Source organism: Oryx dammah, unplaced genomic scaffold (assembly GCF_014754425.2).
Source record: "Oryx dammah isolate SB20612 unplaced genomic scaffold, SCBI_Odam_1.1 HiC_scaffold_2, whole genome shotgun sequence".
NCBI classification, from domain to species: domain Eukaryota; kingdom Metazoa; phylum Chordata; class Mammalia; order Artiodactyla; family Bovidae; genus Oryx; species Oryx dammah.
Genome location: NW_024070186.1, coordinates 69,172,571 through 69,196,647, shown reverse-complemented (window position 1 = coordinate 69,196,647; position 24,077 = coordinate 69,172,571). Strand labels below are relative to the sequence as shown.

General features: G+C 41.7%; 1 pseudogene; it reads left to right on the top strand.

Annotated features, from left to right (window-relative positions):
- The first annotated feature begins 4,496 nt into the window (after positions 1-4,496).
- Positions 4,497-23,528, top strand: LOC120881760 (annotated as a pseudogene).
- Positions 23,529-24,077: the final 549 nt, after the last annotated feature.

Genomic DNA, 24,077 nt, shown 5'->3' with positions numbered 1-24,077 from the left:
GTTCTCTAGTCACTTACCCCACAGGCTTTTTTCTTGCACTATTTCCTTCCCTCGAAGCTCCAGGACATTCCAAACATTTTAGATTCTCTCTTATCTTGGTTTCTCTGCCGTCTTCTCTTGGCCAATATTTCAAACTTGGTAGTTCCTGGAGTCATCATTAGGGCCATCTGCAAAACTTCCAGTTCTCTTAGGTCTAGGTAACTGGTAGAGTCTTACTTCTCTACCCTCACTGCTGTGGCCAACAAAATGTATTTATGAAAAGTCTCGTTTCTAGGAAGAAGCTTTAAGAGATAATGCTTCCTCAACCTAAATGTCAATTGATAAATGAATAGATAAAGAAGATGTGTACATATATAATGGAATACTGCTGCTGCTGCTGCTAAGTCGCTTCAGTAGTGTCCGACTCTTTGTGACCCCATGGATTGCAGCCTACCAGGCTCCTCCATCCATGGGATTTTCTAGGCAAGAGTACTGGAGTGGGTTGCCATTGCCTTCTCTGAATGGAATACTACTCAGCCATAAAAAAGAACAAAATAATGTCATTTCAGCAACATGGATGGACATAGAGATTGTCATACTAAGTGAAATAAGTCAGACAGAGACAGACAAATATCACATGATATCACATATGTGGGGTCTAAAAAAATGATACGAATTAACTTATTTATAAAACAAACCCACAGACTTAGAGAATGAACTTATGGTTACTAGCAGGAAGGCTGGGGATAGGGATAGATTGGGAATTTGGGATGGACTTGTACACATTACTGTATTTAAAACAAATAACCAAAAAGGACCTACAGTATAGCACAGGGAACTCTGTTCAATGTTATCTGGCAGCCTGGATGGGAGAGGAGTTTGGGGGGAAATGGATACATGTGTATGTATGGCTGAGTCCCTTTGCTGTCCACCTGAAACTATCACAACATTGTTAATCAGCTATACTGCAATATAAAATAAAAAGGTAAAAAAATTTAAAATAAAATAATATAACCAAAAAGAACCTACTGTATAGCACACGGAACTGTTCAATATTATGTATTAACCTAAGTGCTGTGGTTCATAGTGTCACAAAGAGTTGGACACAACTGAGCGACTGAACTGAACTGACACGAACTGAAGTGGGAAAAGAATTTGCAAAAGAAAAAATACATGTATGTGTATAACTGAATCACTTTGCTATAAACCTGAAACTAACATGACATTGTTAACCAATTGTACTCCAATATACAATAAAAAAATTTTAAAAAGAGATAATGCTTCCTTTGCCATATTTTCTTTCCTTTTGCCTCCATGACCAACAACACACTGAGTGAGAAGAGTAGCCCCAGCCAACCTACAATGGACATGGAGCAATAGAAGAAATAAATCTTTGTTGCTTGAAGCATTTGAGATTAGGGAGTTATTTTTGTGCAGATACTAATCTACCATCTGTTTTCTCCACTCATATTTCAGTCTGTAGCGGACCTGGTATTTTACCTAACCAGTATTCCTTTGAAAACCACCCCTTTCCCACTTTGGGTTTATGTAATTCGTGGCTTCAGGGATGAGTATATGACTCAGACCCAGGCAATCAAACTATCCCATCACTTTGGCCCCAGCGATTAGTCCAGTGTTGGTCACACTACCCAAGTTGGACCAACTGTAGTTTATATCAGGGTTTGGCTGGAAAATTGGGAGAGAATTTTTATTTTTTTGTATGGACTTGCTTAAGTAGGTAAACTGTATTCTTGGGGCTGTCAGTGGATACTCAGGAAAGTGGAGGCAAACAATATAGAAAAATAGTTTTCATTGCTGTTCTTTTTTTTTTTTTCTTTTTGGCGGTGCTATATGGCACGAGGGAATCTTAGTTCCTTGACCAGGGATCAAACCTAGGCCCCATGCATTGGCAGCATAGAGTATTAACCACTGGACCTCCAGGGAAGTCCAAAGAGTAAAATATAGTTTTGATGACATTGTTTGAGGGATTGGATTTAGCCATGCCATAAACCCGTATACTCTTCAGACTTTCCTGTGATGTAAGCCAATGCTGCTGCTGCTGCTAAGTCGCTTCAGTCGTGTCCAACTCCGTGCAACCCTATAGATGGCCTCCCACCAGGGTCCCCCATCCCTGGGATTCTCCAGGCAAGAACACTGGAGTGGGTTGCCATTTCCTTCTCCAATGCATGAAGGTGAAAGTGAAAGTGAAGTCGCCCAGTCGAGCCCGACTCTTGGCGCCCCCATGGACTATAGCCTACCAGGCTCCTCCATCCATGGGATTTTATAGGCAAGAGTACTGGAGTGGGGTGCCATTGCCTTATCTGGATGTAAGCCAATACATTTCCTTTATTCTTTCATTTATTTTAATTGAGATTTCTGTCACTTGCAACTGAAAAAAAATGCTGATTAAAACAGCTGCAAAGCATTAACGGAAACACCAGGAAACCACACAATTTTCCCTTATACTTTTACCCTAGAGAATATCAACTGAATTCTCACTGGGATCAGTACTCCTCTTGCTCATCTTTATTTACTTCCTATTGTATTCCTCATGGTACCTTTTTCCAGACATTCTCTATTCTTCTAAATTCCCTTCCTGTTCCCTAAGATGAGCTAGCCTTTCACTTCTCTGAAACCAAATTCATCTGTCTTGAACATCCTCCACTTAAACCTTATTCCTATGTAGTTTCATCTATCCATCTCTTTTCAAACTTAACCATATCACTTGTTCCTTTCCTGGTGGTTTACGTCCTGGTTTTCCTCTAATATCTCCAACCACTCTTGTGTCTCTATTTCCTTCCACTGCAACCAGGGAACAGCTGTTCACAGCGTCTACCTGTCCTTTCTTCCATTGTGCAGATTCCTGATTATCTGTTCCTTTGGCTTTATCTGTCACCCACAGGCAAATGGCTCTCAAATCCAGTTTTGGCCTCCTAGGCTTTTGCATTCACATGCCCCAGTTGGAAAAACACCTCACACTCACCGTGGCCAAAAGTGAAATTATTCTGCTCTTTCAAAATTCAAGCTCTGAGTTATTCTGAGAAATCTGTTTCTCTCCTCTGTATCCAATTAGTTACTATGGCATATTAATATCACCCTACAGTGCTTCTCCAAACTATACTTTCCTTACAACAAACATAGATACTAATTTGGGCTTTTCTTACCTATTTTGCAGACTCATGCAATCATTGCTTTAGTATCCATAGAAACTGGGTTTCTGATCAAACTCCAGAAGGCCAAAAACAAAATGAAATAAAAAGATACAAACTAAAATAAGTTTTTGTTTGCTACCTCTTGTCCAGGCACGTACATCAGCTCAGAACTCTCAGATGAATGACTGCTAGACCCCTGTTATTTGTCTTCACAAGTTAGATCTCAGTACTTCATATCTGTAATGATATCCTCAGGAAATATGCTCAGGGGCAACTGCTGCAAAATTCTTTCAGAGTCCTCATGGCCCCACAGAAAAGTTTCAAACAAGCTACTGCAAAAGGTTTTCTAGAACTCAGGCAGTATCATTTTTTTGTTAGAGAATGTTTGCCCAGTCTTGTCCCAGACTCTCTGACTTTCTTATTACACTACTATCCTGAAAAGGTTTTTGTAGCAGAGCCCAACAATAAACCATTATATAAAATTCTCATCTATAGATGTATAAACCGGTAAGAATTTCTCTAACAGTGATCATCTACCCAGCTTCCCACAGGCAAATGACTCTCAAATCTATTCATTCCAGTCTTTGCCTTCCTTTTTAGCTCATTCTCTTCAGAAAATGGTTCCAGTTTCTTTCTTGAAGGACAACAGAGATCACTCTTTAAAAAATTCAGTCATCCCTACTAACTACAGAATCCAACCCAAAGTCCTTTGCCTGGTGTTTCAGTCCATTTGGGCTGCTATAACAAAATACTATCAGATGAGCAGCTTAATACACTTGACCCTTGAGCAAGGCAGGAATTAGGGGCACCTACCCTCTGTGCATTCAAAAATCAAGGCATAATTTATAGGTAGTCCTCTTTACACAAGATTCATCTGTATATGTGGTTCTGCACCTGGAATTCAACCAACTGGGAATTGTGTAGTATTGCAGTATTTACTATTGAAAAAAATACACATGTAAATGGACCCATGCAGTTTAAACCCTTATTGTTCAAGGGTCAACTGTAAACAACAGAAATGTATTTTTCATATTTCTAGAGGCAGAGAAATTCAGGATCAAGGTGTTAGCCTCTCTCCTTGGCTGGACGACCACTTTCTATCTCTGCCTTCACATGGTCCTTCCTCTGTGTGTATCCATGTCTGTGTCCCACTTTTCTCTTCTTATAAAGACATCAATCATATTGGATTAGGACAAATGAATCTTAAAGACGTCATTTAACTTAATTACCTCTTTAATGAGCACTTGTCAGTAGTCTTGTCTTTGAAAAGTAGATCTGACTTAGACATGCAGAAATAGGGGATGCTGTAAGGTTGCAATATGATGAACAAAGTCCCAAAACCTGGCAAGGAAACCTCAGAGAGTAATGAGTGGCCAGTTTGGAAACGTGGCTAGAGAAACAGGTATGGGAGATGAGGATGGATAGGTAGTGTCACAAGCTGAACTGGGTCCCCCAAAATCTATATGTTGAAGTCCTAATCCCCAGGATCTCAGAATGTACCTGTATTTGGTGATACATTATTTAATGAGGCAATTAAGGCAAAAAGCACAGATGTACCTGGTGGGCTACAGTCCATGGGGTCGCAAAGAGTTGGACACAACTGAAGAGACTTAGCGTGCAAGCACACAAGGTAAAATGAGGTCTTTAAGGTACACCCTACTCCTAACCCTAACTATCTTTTATAAAGTCTCTGCAAGCACTGAATTAGCTACTATTCTGAACCATTTCTCCTAAATACAGAATTAGGTTCCTGTGAGCCTCCGATCACAACAATTTCATCAACCAATGAACATATATTTATGTGTGTTCTGTTTGTGCCTGCACATGCGCACCAACTGTCCCTTCAGTCATGTCCGACTCTCTGCAACCCTACAAATTGTAGCCCATCAGGCTCCTCTGTCCATGGCATTCTCCAAGCAAGAGTACTGGAGTGGGCTGGCCCTCCTGCAGGAAATCTTCCCAACCCAGGGATCAAACCCGCGTCTCTCATGTCTCCTGCGTTGGAGACATGTACCACTAGTACCACCTGGAAAGCTCCCTGTTCTGTTTAAAGATGCCTTATTTAATATACATTGTTGATTCATTAACACTGAACTAACAACCAGCCGTACCATAACTCATGCCTGAATAAAGCTTATCTAACACTGTATTTTTTCTGTAAGGCACCTCACAGCCTTTTTGTACCAAGAATACCAGACAGCACTTCAACACTATGCTTGGAAGTCATTTTAAATAGCAAAATCACAAAAAAGCACAAAAAATTTTTTAAATGGCACTAAATAGACCATAAAAACATTACTTGTTTACACTCTGAACTGAGCTGGGAACACACATGTTGAGCAACTCCAATTTTTCATTGCACTGCACATGCTTGTGAATAACTACACAAGTGCCTCAAGTATTGATCTTGGAGTCAGAGATAAATTCTAGCAAGTAGATAAATTCAAAAATATGAAATCTTGGACTTCCCTGGTGGTCCAGTGGTTAAGAATTCACCTGCCAGTGCAGGGGACAAGGGTTGATCCCTAGTCCAAGAAGATTCCACATGCCACAGGGCAGCTAAGCCCATGCGCCAGAACTACTAAAGCCTGCATGCCTTAGAGCCCATTTTTATAGCAAGAGAAGCCTGCATACTGCAACTAGAGTAACCTCTGCTTGCTGCAACTAGAGAAAGCCCACAAGCAGTTACAAAGACCCAGCACAGCCAAAAATAAATGAATAAAAAATAAAATAAAATGTGAACTCTGTAAGTAATGAGGATTGACAGTACTATTAATCCCATTTTATAGATAAGGAAACTAAGACTTGCAGCAGTTAAGATCTTTCACAAGGTCACTGCTTGTGAAGTTAACACAGTCAGGATTCGAATTTTACTTTGTAGAAGATTTTTTTTCACCTGTACTGAGTCAGGATAGGATAAACAGAGTTGAGGAAATCAGTCAACCACACTAATACAGAGGCTGCAAATAGCGAATAGCCTTTGCAAAAACTTGCCAATTACACGAAGCATGCTTTCTGGGAATAACACCAAAATATTAGTGAAGAGCAGTTTCACACTTTAAACAAAGAGGATTGTTCTTAGAAGTACATTAGTAATAGATTTATCTGATGGCTCTAGAGCCCAAGTGACCAAAATCCATAGCCTTTGTTTCTGCAGAGTTTATGTTGTCATCTTCTCAATACAATTCTGTTTGGGAAAAAAAATAAGTATGTTCACACCCAGGCATTACATAGTATACAAAAGCATAATTAGGGACATATTATAATAGGGCAATTCAAGGAATTAGTGGTCAAGTCTGTAAAGGGGCCTTCATGCACCAAAAAGCATAGTGTATAAGCCATTAGAAAAAAAAAGCATTTATTCATCCAGAAAACCACTAAGCTGCCACTGCGATATTAGGTCCTCAACATTAGGGTGAATATAAAATACTTCCTGCCCTGGCCATAATCACAGAATAGCTCCTGAGGCAGGTGAAATTGTGTGTGCCTGTGTGTGTTCTGTGGTGTTTTTGCTCTGTTTCTCTCCCTCCCATACCAGGGATCCAAGACATGTCTCCTGCATTGGCAGGCAGATTCTTTACCACTGACCCACCTGTGAGAGAGCCCTTTCTTGCACATTATCTTCCCAGAGCTGCTATCCAGACATCACCACAAGTTCCTGGTTTTCTTCCTGTCCCTCTGACCTCCCTTTGGGAAATACACCTCCTCTTTCCAGCCTCTAAATAAGATAGTCCTAGGAGTCAGTCCACAAATTTTTCTTCTATCTCTTCTCACTACTAAGTGATCTTATCCAATCTCAGGAGTTTTTTAACTAATTGTTTTTTTCTGGCCGTGCCACTCAGCATATGAGATCTCAGTTCCCTGACCAAGGATTGAAACTGCACCTCCCACAGTGGAAGCCCAGAGTCTTAACCACTGGACTACCAGGGAAGTACCCAGTCTCAGGGTTTTAAATTCAGTCAAGGACTCAACGAGAAACAGATGGCTCGTTGAAATTGCAGTTATTCAAGTAGGGCTCACTACAGGGACTATTTGTAAAGGCATAAGGACAGCAAGAGGGCTTCCCTAGTGGCTCAGATGATAAAGCATCTGCCTACAATGCAGGAGACCCAGGTTCAATCCCTGGGTCGGGAAGATCCCCTGGAGGAGGAAATGGCAACCCACTCTGGTATTCTTGCCTGGAAAATCCCGTGGACAGAGAAGCGTGGCAGGCTACAGTCCATGGGGGCAAAAAAGAGTCAGACATAACTGAACAACTAACACTTCACTTCACAGACAGCAGTACTCTGAGGTCAGCAGGGGGAGGGAGGGGCTGCTTCCACCCCAGGACTAAAAGGGGTAAAGGGAGGGGGCAGTGACCGCGTCTGGAGAGACAGCTGTGTGGGGGCCTGCCTGACAGGAGCTGTAAATTTCCATGGAGGGGCTCAGGCAGCTAAGGGGAACTGAAGGGAGGGAGCTGGGGAATAAGTCACCCCACCTTGCTCTCCCTTCTTATGTGCTGTCGGCGGCTGAATCCAGCTGGACACCAGAAGGTTGGAGTCCGCTGACTTAATCGCTATGGATTAGTCTGTATGGAGGCAGGGAGCAGGGTGGAGCGGCATGGGGAAAGAATCTGGAAGGCCTGCAAAGATGTCCAGCATGCTCTTCTCTGTGGAAGAGTCACACATTTGATTAGTCCCAACCTTAATTTTTTGAGTTGAATCACAGTGGCCCGTTGGCCACCGGAATTTTCACTTGAGGGTCCCATGCCCTGGCCTGGGCCCTACCTATTCTGTTCCTTCCCTACTCCCCTCCCAGTTTTACCTCCATTCACTTGATAGCTTAGGCCCAAACCTAGCTTTCATCCCTGAATCAGTGATTTCTCTCACACGCAACCCATGAGCAAGTATGTCAGCTCCACTTGTTGTGTGTGTGACAGAGAGAGACATCAGTCGTTTAATGGATAGGATTCAGCCCCACTTTCAACTAATGTCCACGAAGTTCCCTAGCAGTCCAGTGGTTAGGACTTCGTGCTTTCACTGCTAAGGGCCCAGGTTCAATCCCCGGTTGGGGAACTAAGATCCCACATCCCACAAGACACATGATGTGGCCAGACAACAACAAACAAACCTAGTGTCTAGAATATGGATACTCCTCATCACCTGCACAGCATCCAGCCTCGTCCATACCCACATATATCTTGCCTGTATGAATGCAACAGACGGCTACCTGGCTTCCCCGCCTGTTCCGGCTCCCACTACAGTTGAATCTACTCTGGGCTCTGCTAGGTGCACATGGTGAGGACTTCCCTGGTGACTCAGAGGGAGGTCCACATAGTAGCTAGAGTGATTTTTCTCTAGTCGCTCTCTAACTCCTTACCCTGTTTAAATTTTCTCCCCAGGAACTATCTCCACATAAATGCCTGCCATGTGTCTATTCAATTATTTATTTATTGTCATTTTCTCCATTAAAATGTAGGTTTTATGAAGGCAAGGATGTTCTTGTCATCCCCTCAGTTGAAATGATTCTTTTTTAAAAAAATTTTTTTATTTATTTGTTTACTGTTGGCTAGGGCACACAAGCTTCAGTAGTTACGGCTACTATGTGGACCTTCCTCTGAGTCACCAGGGAAGTCCTCACCATGTGCACCTAGCAGAGCCCAAAGTGGATTCAACTGTAGTGGGAGCCGGAACAGGCGGGGAAGCCAGGTAGCTGTCTGTTCAGTAGTAGTGGGCTGAGTAGCTGCGGGTCCTGGATTCTAGAGCACAGGCTCAATAACTGTGGCACATGGGCTTTGCTGCTTTGAGGCATGTGGGAGCCTCCCAGGCCAAGGATTAAAACAGTGTCTTCTGCATTGGTAGGCAGCTTTCTCACCACTGAGCCACAAGGGAAGCCCTGAACTATCTCTTGAGTGGGGAAAAAAAAAAGAATAATACCTCTGCAAAAGACTCTACTAAGAGAATGAGAAGACAAGCCACAGACAGGAAGAACATGTCTGCAAAAGACATATTTGATAAAGGACTATTATCCAAAACAGGCAAATAACCTTTAAAATTCAGCAGTTGAAAGACAACTTGATTAAAAAATGGGCCAACATCCTGCCACCTCAACAAAGAAGATACACAGATACTCTTCCTGTTTTCCATCACAGCTCAGAATCAGAGTGAAAAGGAGAGCCCCATGTGAGGATTTCCCGTCTGGAAGCTCTGCCTCAACATCTCTGGCAGGGAGAGCAGACACGGACTGACCTGGGCAGCCTCAGGGCGGGAGCAGCCCACGGGCCAGACCCCTGTGTTCTCCAAAGCTAGATACGCCATCAGGTCCTTAGGTATCGGGAGAAATGAAAAGACTGCCATCCATTGTGTGGCCAAGGCAGAAGAAATCCCGGAGAGAGGCCTAACGGCACAGAAGTGTAAGTTAGGGAAAAAAGAATTGCTCAGATTCTGGAAACGGTTTTGGCATCCCGGAACACATCCATCTGGCAATCACATGTGACACAAGCACCGGCAACTACGGTCTGGGCTTATGTGTGGTGTTGGCTTGACCAGGTTTCAGCATCACAGAAGGGCAGAACCGGGCGCACTGGGGACAAACACAGACTTAGAACATAGGCCACGTGCTGCTTTCAGCAGAAGTATGATGGGATCATCATTCCTGGCAAATAAATTCCTGCTTCTTTCTGAAAGGCCAAGAAAGTACACCTGAAACTAATATAATATGTCAGATATATATTAATTAAAAGATTTAATTATGAAGAAGCCAATAGGACTTCCATGGTGGTACACTAAATAGGAATCTGCCTGCCATTGTAGGGGACACAGATTTGAATCCTGAACTGGGAGGATTCCATGTGCCACAAATCCTGAAGCCCATTCACCTAGAGCCTGTGCTCTGCAATGAGCGAAACCACCACAATAAGGTCATGCACCACAGTGAAGAGTGGTCCTGCTCACAGAAGCTGGAGAGGGCCTGCTCATAGCAATCAAGACCCAGCACAACACAAATAAAAAATTAAAACAAAGCCAACAAAAATTTTTCAGTAAAAAAGAAAAAAAAGATATGCAGATGGAAAATAAGAATAGGAAAAGATGGATGCTCAACATTATAGATCATTCAGTTCAGTTCAGTCGCTCAGTCGTGCCCGAATCTTTGCGACCCCATGAATCGCAGCACGCCAGGCCTCCCTGTCCATCACCATCTCCCGGAGTTCACTCAAACTCATGTCCATCGAGTCAGTGATGCCATCCAGCCATCTCATCCTCTGTCGTCCCCTTCTCCTCCTGCTCCCAATCCCTCCCAGCATCAGAATCTTTTCCAATGAGTCAGCTCTTCGCATGAGGTGGCCAAAATATTGGAGTTTCAGCTTTAGCACCAGTCCTTCCAAAGAAATCCCAGGACTGGTCTCCTTTAGAATGGACTGGTTGGATCTCCTTGCAGTCCAAGGGACTCTCAAGAGTCTTCTCCAACACCACAGTTCAGAAGCATCAATTCTGTGGTGCTCAGCTTTCTTCACAGTCCAACTCTCACATCCATACGTGACCACAGGAAAAACCATAGCCTTGACTAGATGGACCTTTGTTGGCAAAGTAATGTCTCTGCTAGGAAATTGCAAACTAAATTTAAAATTACAAATAAAAATTAAAATCACTACACATGCATTAGAATGGACAAAATCCAAAACACTGACAATATCAAATACTAGCAGGATGTAGAGCAACAGGCACTTTCATTCATTACTGGTGGGAATGCAAAATGGTACAGCCAAATTTGGGAGATGGTTTGACAGTTTCTTATAAAATTAAACATAATCTTAGCATATGATCCACCAATTATGGCTTCTTAGTGTTTACCCAGATGAGTTGAAACTTATGTCCACACAATACTTGCACACAGGTGTTTTCTGAACCTTTATTTATAATAGCCAAAACTTGGAAGCAACAAAGATGTCGTTAAGTAAATGGTTAAATACAGCAAGGCACTTCTAGACAATGAAATATTCTTCAGCACTTAAAAACAATGAGCTACAAGCCATGAAAAGATGTGGAAGAACCTTAAATACACTGTGGAAAATTCTGAAAGAGATGGGAATACCAGACCACCTGACCTGCCTCTTGAGAAATCTGTATGCAGGTCAGGAAACAGCAGTTAGAACTGGACATGGAACAACAGACTGGTTCCAAACAGGAAAAGGAGTACGTCAAGGCTGTATATTGTCACCCTGCTTATTTAACTTATATGCAGAGTACATCATGAGAAACACTGGACTGGAAGAAACACAAGCTGGAATCAAGATTGCCGGGAGAAATATCAATAACCTCAGATATGCAGATGACACCACCCTTATGCCAGAAAGTGAAGAGGAACTAAAAAGCCTCTTGATGAAAGTGAAAGTGGAGAGCAAAAAAGTTGGCTTAAAGCTCAACATTCAGAAAATGAAGATCATGGCATCCGGTCCCATCACTTCATGGGAAATAGATGGAGAGACAGTGGAAACAGTGTCAGACTTTATTTTGGGGGGCTCCAAAATCACTGCAGATGGTGACTGCAGCCATGAAATTAAAAGACACTTACTCCTTGGAAGAAAAGTGATGACCAACCTAGATAGCATATTCAAAAGCAGAGACATTACTTTGCCAACTAAGGTCCATCTAGTGAAGGCTATGGCTTTTCCTGTGGTCATGTATGGATGTGAGAGTTGGACTGTGAAGAAGGCTGAGTGCCGAAGAATTGATGCTTTTGAACTGTGGTGTTGGAGAAGACTCTTGCGAGTCCCTTGGACCGCAAGGAGATCCAGCCAGTCCATTCTGAAGGAGATCAGCCCTGGGATTTCTTTGGAAGGACTGATGCTAAAGCTGAAACTCCAGTACTTTGGCCACCTCATGCAAAGAGTTAACTCATTGGAAAAGACTCTGATGCTGAGAGGGATTGGGAGCAGGAGGAGAAGGGGACGACAGAGGATGAGATGGCTGGATGGCATCACGGACTCGATGGACGCAAGTCTGAGTGAACTCCGGGAGATGGTGATGGACAGGGAGGCCTGGCGAGCTGCAGTTCATGGGGTTGCAAAGAGTCGGACACAACTGAGTGACTGAACTGAACTGAACTGAACTGAGTGAAAGAATCCAATCTACAATGACAATATCCTATATGATTTCAACTATGTTACATTTTGGAAATGTCTAAACTATGGAGATAATGAAAGGATCAGTGGTTGCCAAGGAAGAGGGGAGAGGAAGAGAAGAACAGGTAGAACATGGAGGATTTTTGTTCTGTATTCTACTCTAATGTTCGATATTCACCATCACACATTTGTCATGGAATACAAAATACCAAGAGTGATCTCTAATGTAATCTATGGACTTTGGGTGATAAGTAGGCTCATTGATGACAAAAAATTTACCCCTCTAATTCACAACGTTGATAGTGGGGGAGACTATGCATCTGTGGGGACAGGAGGTATATGGGAACTCTCTGTACTTTCTGCTCAATTTTGCTATGAAACAAAAAACTGCTCTAAAAATAAAATTTATTTTTAAAAATAGTATGTGTACAGACCCTGGAGCAAAATGGACCATAAATTTAGATAACCTGTCCTACTTAATTCTGAAATTAATCAAAACCCTGAAAAATCTTACTTTGGTTCTCTTATAAGATTGCAGTATAGGACTTCCCTCGTGGTTCCAGGGGTTAAGACACTATGCTTCCTCTGCAAGGAGCATGGGTTCCATCCTGGTTCAGAGTGGCACAGTGTGGAAAAAAAAGTAAGGAAGAGGCTGGGTAATGCCTTTGCAGCTCCAAGCACAAAAACCATAGGGAAAATCTCCAGTTAGTCTAGCTTGGGTTACAAGACTCAGGGAGAGTAGGTTACTAAGAAAGACTAAGAGATTCACTTGCCTGGGATGTCTTCAGCCAGAGGGCAGCAGAAGGGCCATCCCCAAGGCTGAAACCCTGATACATCCATATATATTGTTATATACATAACTGCTGCTAGAATCCCCCCAAACACTTCTCTGCTGCAGATTACTCTGACCCTTTGCCAGGTTCCGGGATCTCTGCTCACCATTCAGCTTCTAAATGAGTAGCTCCACTACCCAGCTAGGTTGCTTTGGCTGCACAACATTTTGATCAATTGGCCGCACTGTAACAATTGTTCAATCTTTGACCAGGGCCAGCTTCACAAGTGTGTAACCTGGGCAGTCGAAAAGGACCTGCGTTTAGAAGGGCCCTGTGTTTAATTTAATGCTTGGCTGTCACTATGTTGACATTCCTAATTAATTTTGAACATGGGCCTTGCATTTTCATTTTGCACTGAGTCTAAAAAATTACACAGCCTGTTCTGATCTTGCCTTTCATCACTAGAGCAGAGGTTTTGTGATTACATGGTAGCAGTCAGGGGAAAGCTACAAAAGAGGAAAAGTAAATGCTGGCTATGCAAGTATTATATGTCACTGAACATGTATACTTGCAATCTGAAGGATGGATGAAGTCCTTGGGACAGTTCAGGAGAAAAGGCTCTTAGAGGTTATAAGACCTAATAAAAGGCTCTTTTTAAAAATTATTTTTGTTTGTTTATTTTATTGGAGTTTAATTGCCTTACAATGTCATGTCAGTTTCTACCATACAGCAAAGTGAATCAGTCACATGGATACATATATCCCTTATTCCTTGGATTTCCTTCCCAGTTAGGTCAAGTATGTAAGTGTGCTCAGTCATGTCTGACTCTTTGCAACCCCTTGGACTATAGCCCACCAGGCTCCTCTGTCCATGGATTTCTCCAGGCAAGCATACTGGAGTGGGTTGCTGTTTCCTCCTCCAAGGGATCTTCCCCACCCAGGAATCGAACCTACATCTATTGCAGCTGCTGCATTAGCAGGCAGATTCTTTAACACTGGGGAAGCCCTCATTTAAGCTAAAGCTCTAATTCAGAAATTAGAAGAAAGGTTGCCTGTGGAGGGTGGCTGGGGGTTGGAACTAAATGAGAAGAGTCACATGGGTACTGTGATTACAATACTGTTGTACATCTTGATGGGACTTTGTATAAATTGTTCAAACCTCTGGCAAATGTACATTTAAGATTTGTGCATGTCACTGTAAATGTTGTATCAAAAGAAAACCTATAGGAACTTCCCTGGTTTTCCAGTGGTTAAAACTCCTGGCTAGAACTACACTCATGTCTGTAATTTCGATGCTGGAAATGCATCAAAAATTAGATGGATTACAGTATATATAAGGGGATGGATGAATGTACAGGTGGATAGACAGACAGACAGACAGGTATGTAATAGGCCAGTAAAGTTAAATGGTAATGGAGGACTCTGGGTGATGAGTATACAGGTGTTCACTGTAAAATTCTTTCAACTTCTGATGCTCTGAACTTTTCATAATGAAAATTGGGGGAGGAAAAAACTCTTAAAAGAAAAGAGCAGCTTCCATTTGTTTTTAAGATTTACTAGTGACAAACACTTTAATGGGCTTGGCAGTTACCATAAGTCAGAACACCTAAGCTAACAGCTGAATTGTATTTTGCTTAAATTAAAAACTCGAAGATGCTCTTTTCAGATCTCTAAGTCCTTAAAAAGTTTATGAAGAATGTTTGTAAAATGAGAGATTGCTTGTGCTCATCTCAAAGCCATTTAGCGCCTGCAAGGGCCTGAGTCCTCAGGATGATCTATAATGCATGCAGTGTATGCTCTCAGCGGTGTTTTTCCTCTTTTCTTGACGTCAGTTGCCATTTGTAAGGGTTGCCAAGGTAATGACCAGATGCATCTAAAGACAGGGCCACAAGAAAGGACAGCATATTTATTTTTTCTCTTTTAGCATCCAATATATTTAAAATTCATAACACATTCAGTTTGATGAAATTCTACTTCACAGAGAACCAAACTTCACTGTACAGAAAAAGACTCTCCTAACCCCCCACACCCCCACCCCTGCCCAGCCCTGTGTTTGCAGCTCTGCTTTTAATGACTGGAGTTATTTGAAAACTGCATACAGGCTTTTACATATGCCGTATATTTTTTCCTGGGGAAAAAAAAATCATTTTTTATAAAATCATTTTTGGTAAAGTCAACAGAAAGACCTAGTTTACCTCAAAAGCAGGCATGGGAAAAATTGAGATCTGTTTCAAAAAGGAAGATTTCAGGTTCCTTGGAAAGTATGTGATTTTTAAAAATTAAGAAACAATACTTGGGGTTATCAATCAGCATGATTAATTGACATGTTTCTAATGGGACAAATTTGCCACGTCACACTAATTCTAAGTTTTCCATCAGTAAAAAGCATATAAGTGTTACAACTTTCCACGTTGGCAAGTATATTTTTATTTTGTGGCAGCAATAAATAAACCACTGTGGGTTGAGGAGGAACTCATTTCAGTTCAGTTGAACTTCATTATGTTTTGAAATGAAGTCACCCTAATATTAGAAAATTACATGCTGGCATGAACTTCAATATTCTGTTTCTGTTAATGGCTCATTCATTTCAAAATAAGTTCTTACTATTGTATACTTTTAAGTCTGTATATTTGGCATTATTTAAATTCATTTATTTACCTTTAAAATGCAGTCCAAACATGAAACAAAAGTCATTTTCTAAGGAGATCTTTGCAAGATGCAGAAATAGTTTTATGTGTGAACAAACATTTTTCAATGTTTTATATGAGATACAGGATTTCTTTTTTATGAGCATGCTTGTCCTCTAGGATCCAATTATAGAGGGTGCGAAACAAATCTGTCTTCAAACACCTTTTGAGGTTTTTACCTTTCTTTGAGACAATTTTTATTTTCAGCCTGAACCACTTCTTGGGCAAAAGGTTTCATAAACTTAGCACCAAGTTTGTAAGACTGTAGTATATCTCTTTTTTGTACATCTTAGAATTATAAGATTCAAGCCTCAAATCATGTGCCCTTTTGCTATGGAGTTTGATGGAAAATTCTGTGTACACTCCTCTCCTCATTTCATGGGATGGGATCATACCACTTTCCTGAGTGTCCACGAGAGGCCCAGGACTCAAAGTCCAAACCCCTGGAGGTCATTCTGTCTCCTTGGGTTATTTTGGAACTTTGCCAGGTCCACAATGTCTTCCTTGAGAGTGATCAGCATTTCATGAGAGTGTGCAAATGGATACTTAAAACAAATGGATGGGTTAGTAGATGCTGAATGCTAACATCTTCATGGGGTGGAGAAATTGCTGGTGTGGGATTGGGCGGGGAGGAGAAAGTTACAACTTGAAATACCACTGGGTTGTATTGGCTTTCTCAAATTTTCTGAACCTCTGCTTTGCTTGAATTTTAAGGGTAAGAAACATCCATTAGTGCATCCCTTACAAGCAAACTTATGACAGTTAATCAAGCACTGAGCATGATTGAGCCCCTATTTTAGGGTCTGGCACTGCTCTGGAATATTAGAGTTTGTGCCTTCCTGTGACTTTCCCAAATATCAAGCTTCAGAGACCATGTAGAGAAAACGTAACGGACTCTTTGGTGCAGATACAATATGTGCTTCCCTAAGCTCCTATTATTCACAGATTTTCTAGCTGGGTTCCTTTTTCTAGTTCTCCTTCTTACAGTGACATTCTTAGACCTCCTACCAGTCTTCACCAACATCAGCTCTGCACTGCCTGGTTTGCTTAATACTGGCAGACTGAACCCACTGAGAGAGTCTCATCCCACTAACCCCAGCCCCAGGGACCTCCCCTGGCTCACCTTCCTCCTCCACTCACTGCCTTTCTACCAAAGGAAAGGGATTAGATGTATTAACTTTACCAGGTAGATTTAAAATGCACTGAGAGTCACTGAGCAGAGCTCACGGAGTGTTAATACTGGGAAGCAACAGAGATGAGAGCTATGTGACCTTGGGCAAATTACCTAACAATTCTGAATCTGTTTTCTCTTCTGTAATATAGAGATGACAATGTTTACTTCACTGGCTTATTGGAGGGAATTAAGATAATGTACAGGAAGAACCTTAAGCATAGCAAACTTTAAAAAAAACTTAAAAAAATTTAAGATAATGTACAGGAAGAACTTTAAGCATAGCTTAAAAAACTTTTTAATAAGAATAAAATAAAAAGATAGTAGCCATTACTGCTTTGAGATCATTTCTGAATTATTGTGTGGAAGTCTGAGTCTAGGCTTACAAACAATAACAACAACAACATCACAACAGAGAAATAAATCAGTTTAGCCCACAGAAATTTAAAGTGAAAATGCAGGCAATAGAGAACAGACTTATGCACATGGAGGGGTAGAAGAGGGAAGGAAGGAGAGGGTGAGATGTATGGAGAGAGTAATATGGAAACTTACATTACCATATGTAAAATAGATAGCCAATGGGAATTTCCTGTAGGACTCTGGGAACTCAAACAGGGTAACAACCTAGAAGGGCGGGATGGGGAGGAAGATGGGAGGGAGGTTCAAGAGGGACAGGACCTATGTATACATATGGCTGATTCATGTTGATATATGGCAGAAACAATCAAAATTCTATAAAGCAATTATTCTTCAATTAAAAATAAATAAATTAAAAAAAAGAAATTTAAAATGAAAATGGGGCTTCCCTGGTGGCTCAGAGATAAAGAATCCACCTTCCGATGCAGGAGGCATGGGTTCAATCCCTGATCTGAGAAGATCCCACATGCCAGGCAAAGTAACTAAGCCTGTGTACCACAACCACTGAGCCTGTGCTCTAGAACCTGAGAGCCCCAACTACGGAAGCTTGCCCACCCTAGAGCCAGTACTCCACAAGAGATGCCGCCACAATGAGAAGCCCACACAATGCAGCTGTAAAGTAGCCCCTACTCCCTGCAACTGCCACGAAGATCCAGCACAGTCAAAAATACATAAATAAAATTAATTTTTAAAGTGAAAATGAAGAAATGGCCCATAAATGCTGTATTTATTTAAGCTTCTAATTTTTTTACATATTCATTCAAGCAACATGTGTTAAATGTTTTCTATTTGCAGGGTTATATAGGCAACAGATAGCTGAGTAGATGTTTCTCCCCTCCAGGGACTTGCAATCTAGCTGAGAAGACAAACATGTTAATAACCATCTAGAGAAGGAAATGGCAACCCACTCCAGTGTTCTTGCCTGGAGACTCCCAGGGACGGGGGAGCCTGGTGGACTGCCGTCTATGGGGTCGTGCAGAGTCGGACACGACTGAAGCGACTTAGCAGCAGTAGCAGCAGAGATATGTGACAAATATTAAAAGGGTCATTGCTGTGAGAAGCCCTTGACTCAGCCTGAAAAGGACTGGAAAGGCCAAACCCAGGTTCTCAGTTAACTGTAGACGCAGCCGTGCAAAGAGGAAAGCTCTCCCACTGTTGCACTCTCATTAGAATTGAAAACTGGTGGCCTGTGGGCAGTATCAGGACTGAAAGTTTGTTTTAGTTGGTCCATACAGGGGCTTAAAATCAGAAATATCATATACAAGAGTCTGGAATTATGGATTTTCCTGAACAATTACAGGATGTGATTTGGCAATTCTGAAACTGTAATCAACCAGATCCAGACTAGTTGCGTTACTCTGTTTTATAGCAAAAGCTCCTGACCCATCTGTCTGCCCTACTTGGCCTCTGTAAGCATTTGAGGTTGCAAACTTTCAACCAGACACACCTGGGTCCAAATCCCACTTTACTACTAATCATTTTGTCTTCAACAGCTGACCCTCAGTTACCAGTCTGTTAAAAGGGATCAATAATACCACTTTTGCCATTTTTAGAAAGTGCACTCTAGGCGAGAATGGATTGGAGCAGTGTTTTTCAAAGCATAAAACAACAAGCACAGCTTTACACCTGAAACTAACACAAAATTGTAAATCAACTATACTCTAATTTTAAAAAATAGACAATTTCTGTCAGTATCTAAAAAAATGCCTCTCAATATTTACTGTTTATCTGAATCGTGTGCAGATTCTGCAGACGGTGCTCTTTCAAGTCAAAGAGTCATGTCAAAAAAGGGGAGGAGGGCAGTGTCACCTAACATAATCTGATAGAGGTCACTAGTCAGGTGTGACCATTCAAATTTAAATTAATAAAGATTCAGTTCCTCAATTATACTAATCACACTTCAAGTGCTCTCTAGCTATATGTGCTGCTGCTGCTGCTGCTGCTGCTGCTGCTGCTGCTGCTAAGTCGCTTCAGTCGTGTCCGACTCTGTGAGACCCCATAGACGGCAGCCCACCAGGCTCCCCCTTCCCTGGGATTCTCTAGGCAAGAACACTGGAGTGGGTTGCCATTTCCTTCTCCAATGCATGAAAGTGAAAAGTCAAAGTGAGTCGCTCAGTCGTGTCCGACTCTTAGCGACCCCATGTTCTGTAGCCTACCTGGCTCCTCCATCCATGGGATTTTCCAGGTAAGAGTACTGGAGTGGGGTGCCATTGCCTTCTCCAAGCTATATGGGACCACTGGTTATTTACTGGATACTGCAATTATAGAGCAGTTCCATCACCATGGCAAGTTCCATTGGATAGTGCTAGAGAAAACATCGTCCAATAAGTCCACCTGAGGTCACCCAATTGTCTGGGGGAATGCAATTTTGACTCTGATGCTGGGAAGGATTGGGGACAGGAGGAGAAGGGGACAACCGAGGATGAGATGGCTGGATGGCATCACCGACTCGATGGACATGAGTCTGAGTGAACTCCAGGAGTTGGTGATGGACAGGGAGGCCTGGCGTGCTGCGATTCATGCGGTCGCAAAGAGTCAGACACGACTAGGCGACTGAACTGAACTGAACTGATGTTTTACTGATTAGGGTCCCAAGTCTTTAAGAGTAGATGTTAATATCTAGAAGATTGTTAAGTTGCAAGTGCACACTACAATCTCCTGTCCTCCCCTCTAAACCAGATGGTTCCGTCATAAATTAGGTCAGCAAATCTTGGACATTATACATTTTATGACTATCATATTTCTAAGATTTAAAAATTTGTACCTTTTTTTGGGGGGGAGGTGCTAAGGGGCAAGTGGGATCTTAGCATTGGGAGCAATGAATCTTAACCACTGGATGGCCAGGGAAGTCTCAATACTATTTAAATTTATACTTTGGCCAAACTATTTAACTTGGAAAGCCTCGCTGAGGAATACTTTCTAAAACAGAGATTTTACTCATAGAGTTCTTAAGAATTAAACAGGATAATAAATATAAAGCATTTAATACAGCTCTTGGCATATAAAAATTGCTAAATAAATGTTAGGTGTTGCTATTATTACTTAAGAATGCTTTATCAGATATTTAAGCATCTCAATTCCTATTTCTATGTAGGTCCATTCAAATGTTGGAAGTCCCAAATGTATTCTGGGCACAAGGCCTGAATCTACCAACTTTGGCATTACTCAATCTGCACTCAGCGTCTTTTCATCCTTTCTGCAGCAACGGGAGAAGTTTTCTGGCCAATATTTGGCTTCAAATTGTGAAAGTCTTCCAGGCTGTGAACAACTAAAAATCCTCCCTCCCCTCCAGGCTTTCCTCCCCTCCTCTCTCCTCTACCTCTTCCTGCCAGCAGAAGTCCTGGACTCCACACTTCCTGCCTTGCTCTATAAACACTCCCTCCAGCTGCTGCCTGCCTCACTTCAGGCTTAACTCTTTAATTGCTAAAGACCCTTTTCACAGAACAATGTACAAATTTACAGCATTCTTAGCTTCTGGGATGCAAAACTCTTCACAGATTTCCCTTCCCCATTCCCATAAACCTTCTTATGCATTTTACAATATCCATTTGTACCATTCATAAATAAAATTAAATTTTTGTTGCAGCTGTGAATACTGGGAATGGTGTCAGAGATAATTTCTTTTTAGCTCAGAACTGTTTACTGAGGATCTTCTATATATGTACAACACTGTAATTTCTTTATCATCTAAGGAACTACTTGACATAGAAAAGAGAGATTTTGTTCTCTGTTTTTCAAATTTTATATAACCAGACTAAGAAAACTCAGTCTAGAGTGTAAGTTGACAGAATCTTGGCACAGAAGCACAGTTCAGACTTTTGCAATAAAGATAGCAGAGACAGTGTTGAGTTGGAGTGAATGAAATAGAGATGTCTGGAGAGAGGTCAGCAAATCACTCAGAGCTTTAGGGAAAGGCCTTCCAGGGTCCAAAGGTAGCCCTCAGCATTGTGGGCCCAGAAACTACATTTTTTGTTTAGACATTAGAATTGTGAGGCATGTTTGGTCACATATCTGCAAATTGAACTATAATATGTTTTCAGTGATACTGGGGAGGATTTTTAGTTGTTCTCAGCCAAGACTTTCACAATTTGAAGCCAAATATTGGCCAGAAAACTTCTCCCATTGTTTCAGGAAGGATGAAAAAATATTGAGTGCAGACTGAGTGACGCCAAAGTTGGTATCAGAAAGTGGCAAAGAAAGTTTAGATTCAGTTTGAAGCTAAATACTCATATCTTGCCTTAGACTCACAACATCACACATAGCTCATTGTTTCATCACAGAACTTATACTCAGTTTAAATTTTGAGTTGCATCTGAAAATAAGCAAGTCATCCTCAACACATTGTCAAGTGGTAATACCTCCTATCAGGATGCTAACTACATGGACAAATGTCTAGGTAAACTAGGTCAGTTCTAGTTGTATCCGTCTCAGTTTGCATTTCCCAGCTGTAAAACCTGGGATGAGTTATTAATAGTTAACTCCCCATGCCTGGTTTCCCCATCTGTGAAATGGGGATAATAATAGTAACTACCTGACAGTTTCGCTGTGAGGATTAAATGAGTCAGTACACAGAGAACACTTAAAATAGCATCTGCTGCACTATAAGTGGTGGTATTAACCGCTATGTTAATTTTATTGCTATTATTTTTATTATCAAGCCATTTTACCTAAAATTATAAAAGTACTCAGTGTGCTAAGATTGTGACCTTTGATTATTTGTATAGAACTCAGCATGCTGAAAATATGAATGAGTATTCAATATCTAGCTGTCATACTAAATAACACACAGCAGTGGTGTTAGTCTTGTTTAAATGGAGAAGCAAAGCATGAAACAATAAGGACAACTTCATCATATTAAGATGGGACCATTCTAGAGTCTATTCTTCAGTAAAAACCAAGAAATATTGTAAACCAAATATGCTTAACTATTAGTCTGTTAGGGCTTCCTCCACAAAATACCACAGACTGAGTGGCTTAAACAGATTTGTTTTGTTTTGTTTTGCAGTTCTGGAGGCTGGAATTCTAAATCAAAGTGCCAGCAGGTTGGTTTCTGGTGAGGCCTGTTTTCTTGGCTTCCCGGTGGCCACCTCCTTGCTCTGTCTTCACCTGGCCTTTCCCCCTGTGCACGCACATTCCTGGTATCTCTTCTTCTAAGGACACCAGCCTTACTGGATTACTGTTCATTAATGTGACCTCATTTGACCTTAATTACTTTCTTAAAGGTCCCACTGGAGGTTGCGACTTCAACACATGAATTTGGTGAGGTGGGGAGGGACAGGGACACAATTCAATCCATAACATACTACCTTGTTCCCTTGTCTTAAAATTTTTATTTTCCTCCATGGCTTGAAAGTAGGTCCAGTCTAAGTCATGATGACTAAGAGGGTTCCTTCCCACCACATTTCTAGGCTTCTTCCATGTCTTTTAAAAAAAATTTTATTCAGCTGCACCGGGTCTTAATTATGGCATGCAAACTCTTAGTTGGCGATGTATGAGATCTAGTTCCTTGACCACTGATCGAACCTGGGCCCCCTGCATTGGGAACATGGAATCTTCGCCACAGGACACCCAGAAGTCCTGCTTCTTCTAAGATTTAAGTAAAATTCATCATAAGTTGCTTTGCTGGAGGTACGTTCTTCTTTGTCTATAGTCTTCCTGGTTCCTACTCTTAGAATGCCCTTCCCTACTTCTACGTGTCCATATCACATCTATATCTCAGAAGCCAGCCTAGATGCAGCTTCCTCCAGGAAGCCTGTCCCAATCAACCCTGATGGAAAGCCTCTCTTCTCAGCTGAGCTCCCAAAGTATGGAGTCTCCCTTTCAGAACTTTTCATTTTCTCCATTTATGTTAATCTGTGTTTTGGCCCCTCTATGAGTTCTCTGGGTGCCAACTAGTTCTGATTGCTCTGCCATAATCCTTCCCCGGTATAAAGCCTTATTTAACATGTTGCTGCTGCTGATTTTGTTTAGTCACTTCAGTCATGTCCAACTCTTTGTGAGACTCCATGGACTCATGGAGCCCGCCAGACTCCTCTGTCCATGGGATTTCCGAGGCAAGAAGATTGGAGTGGGCTGCCATTTCCTCCTTCAAGGGATCTTCCTGACCCAGGGATTGAAACTCTCCTTCATTGTAGGCAGATCCTTTACCACTGAGCCACCAGGGAAGCCCCTTATTCTACATAGATGTTCTCCAAAAATGAATTGAATGAAATATCGATTGCATGCCAGTGAAAATCAGGGAAGAGCAGACAGAGTAGGAAGGATCTGGAAGTAGAAACATCGAAGTGTAACTATGGTTATTCTTAGAGGAGTGAGATTTCAGAGATCTTTCATTTTATATTTTTGAATCATTTGAATTTTTTATTTACATGCCTTACTTTTATACAATTCTATTTATTTATTTTTGGCTGTGCTGAGTCTTCAGTGCTGCTCAGACCTTTCTCTAGTTGCCATGAGTGGGGCTACTCCTAGTTGTAGTGCTCGGACTTCTCATTGTGGTGGCTTCTCTTGCTGCAGAGCACAGGCTCTCGGTCTTCTGGGCTTTGATAGTTGTGGTTCCCAGGCTCTAGAGCACAGGCTCAACAGTTGTGATGCACTGGCTTAGTAGCTTCGCAGCACGTAGGATCTTCCCAGATCAGGGATTGAACCCGTGTCTCCTGCATTGGCTGGAAGATCTTCCAGGTTAGATAGATCTAGCACTGAGCCACCAAGGGAGCCATGCCCTTTTTAATAAGAAAAAGTGCTGGAAATTTCAAACATCTTTAAAAAGAGGTAGGTGGGAGGAAGAAGACTGATGTCA